This window comes from Pteropus vampyrus, unplaced genomic scaffold (assembly GCF_000151845.1).
Source record: "Pteropus vampyrus isolate Shadow unplaced genomic scaffold, Pvam_2.0 Scaffold24208, whole genome shotgun sequence".
Taxonomy (NCBI): domain Eukaryota; kingdom Metazoa; phylum Chordata; class Mammalia; order Chiroptera; family Pteropodidae; genus Pteropus; species Pteropus vampyrus.
The window spans coordinates 1-2683 of record NW_011912989.1 but is presented as its reverse complement, the minus strand read 5'-3'; the positions used below and the strand labels follow the sequence as shown (position 1 = coordinate 2683).

General features: G+C 40.9%; 1 pseudogene; it reads left to right on the top strand.

Moving 5' to 3' along the window:
* Window positions 1-1768: 1768 nt before the first annotated feature.
* On the top strand, window positions 1769-1887 carry LOC111735357 (annotated as a pseudogene).
* The last annotated feature ends 796 nt before the right edge of the window (window positions 1888-2683 follow it).

The following is a 2683-nucleotide window of genomic DNA, read 5'->3' as shown; positions in this document are numbered from 1 at the left end:
ATATATTTAAATTTAGAGACCTAGTTGATCCACAGGAGGGTTAAGAGGATAATGTATTCAATCCAGTTTTGAGAGACAGAATGCTAAGGTTAATGCCAAGTGAATTTTTCCACTTCCAGACCAGCTTTGTAGGCAATTTTATGATTCCTAAGAAGCTCCACTTATCCTATAGAAATTACTTTACACATGAGGAAAGTAGAAACACAAAGCAATAAGGACTCTAGAAGTTTTATTCTACAGTCTAAATTGATCTCCTTCCTCCCTGGCATAGAACCTCAGTCTGTCCACAGCTGTACCCTGGTTGGACACTATCCTCAATTAATGAATCATTTTTGAGCACCTTCTTCTGACATGAAATCAAGTACCAAAAGCATCGAATGGCCTCTCAAGAAATTCAAAGTTGGTAAGAGAGACTATCACATAAATAATTAAAATACAATGTGAAAATTATTTCACAGGACAAGATGATGTAGAAAAACAGAAGAAAAAGCTCTAGTATATGAGAGAGATGGAAATAAAGATATATAACTGTGGTTTCTGACACAGTAGCCATTAGCCAAATGTGGCTTTTTAAAGTAAATTTAACTAATATTAAATAATACTAGAAATTCAGTTTCTCAGTTGCATTAGTCAAATTTAAGTGCTCAACAGCCACATGTAGCTGTTGGTTGCCATATTGGGCCATGCTGATGTGCAAAATTTCCATAATCACAGAAGGTTCTATTGGACAGTGCAGTTCTTGAGCTACTGTTATGATGTGGTTAAGTCCAAGGAGGCCAAGGGTGAACTCCTGAGGTGACAGAAAAATTATTTGATCCTGGAGAGGAATCATCTTTGACAATCTGTGCATCAGTCAGTAGATAAAACCACACTAGTTATTTTTAACAGAAGGAATTAAATATAAAGCATTGTTAACTAGGTAGTGGAGAAATGAAAAGGCAAAAAGGGAACTAAAGTATCATTCCTAGGGCTTAGGAAACAAAGTGTAATGATGGTTAGAATTATTAGAATGTAGGGGCTTGGAGATGGGAGATGTGGAGCAGAAATTAAGACTTTTTCTTCTTTTTAAATTAAGACTTTTGAGGAGAGGACACCGGATGGCTGGTTCAAGTGTCTTTGAATTTGGAAGGCTGATACTGTGGGGTGGGAACACAGACTTCTGAGGAAGGGATGCTGCTCAGCTGGTACTGGTATCTCTGAGCTGGGGAGGAGGGGCTCCATGGGCCTGGGACCCAGATGTCTAAGGAGGGGAGGGGGCTGTTGATGGTTCTCATGTCTCTGAGAGGGCGTGATAAGGCTGGTTCCGGGATGCTGAAAAACTGAAAACAGAAGTCAGCTGCAGATATTGGAATAAACTGCCACTATTGAGGTGGAAAGTGTGGCTGGGGTCATGTTCATAGAAACAGAAAAGAAACAGGAAGAAAGCAGGAGGCAAACACAAGAGAGTAAAGCCCCCTACCCTCATGCCTTCCAGTCTGCTAGCATTCCTTTGGCAAAGTCCGGCAGGGAACCAGGTGGCAAAGGAGAAATGTGGTTAGCAAAATCCCTGCCCCAACATGTCAACATCATGAAGAAAAATATGGGGCTGGGGGCTGCATATGTATAATAAAGAATTTGATTGGCCTTTGTCCCTAGCTCCTATGAGGAGGACTCCAAATCCTTGGAATTTCCCAAATAATAGGAGTGTCTATTCAAGAGCCCCTTGGATCACACCTGAATTTACATTGCTAATGATGATTCTGATGGGGACCTGTCATCAGAAAGACTGTGCTACGGCCATGCTACCCTGAACAAGCCTGATCCCGTCTGATCACGGAAGCTAAGCAGGGTTGGGCCTAGTTAGTACTTGGATGGGAGACCACCTAGGAAGACCAGGTGCTATAGGTGTAAAAAATAAAAAAATAAGAGATTGTAAACTGACAAGGTCCTTGTAATCTGTGAGGTCAACCAAGGGTTGCCTCACCTAAAAAATTTTAAAAAAAATTAAAAATTTAAAAAAAGAAAAAAAATAATAAAAAAAGAAAGGCCAACCATGTGATTAGAGGACTAGGGCTTTGAGACAGCTTGACCTTCCAACCTTCTGGAGAGTTCAATCAAATGGCCATTGATTTAATCAAGTCTACATAATGAAACCCCAGTAAAAACTGAACACTAAAGCTTTGTGGAGCTTTCTGGGTAGTGAATACATCAATGTGCCAGGAGAGTGATGTGTACTGATTCCATGGGGAAAAGACCCAAACTCGGTATCTAGGACTCACATAGACCTTACCTTATATCTCCTCATTTGGCTAGTCCTGATCTAAGTCCTTTATAATGAAATCGTAATCATAAGGATAGTATTTTCCTGAGTTCTGTGAATCATTCTAACAAATCATTGAACCTGAGGGAGGTTGTGGGATCTTTTGGACTTGTAGCCAGTTGGCCTCAGTACCCTTAAATTTGGAACTGGCATCTGAACTGAGGGTAGTCTTGTTGGGGACTGTGCCCTTAAGCTTGTGGAGTCTACCTCTAACTCAGGTTGCTCGTGTTGGAGTTGAATAATGCTACAGTGTGGCTGGGGGTTGATGGGGGATGTGGATTTGAAGCTCTGAGGCAATTGCTTGATATATTGGCCCAATCTGTTAATGTTGATTCCTACGAAGTGGTCGTGTTCTGATAATTTATTCTGCATAGCAAACCACCC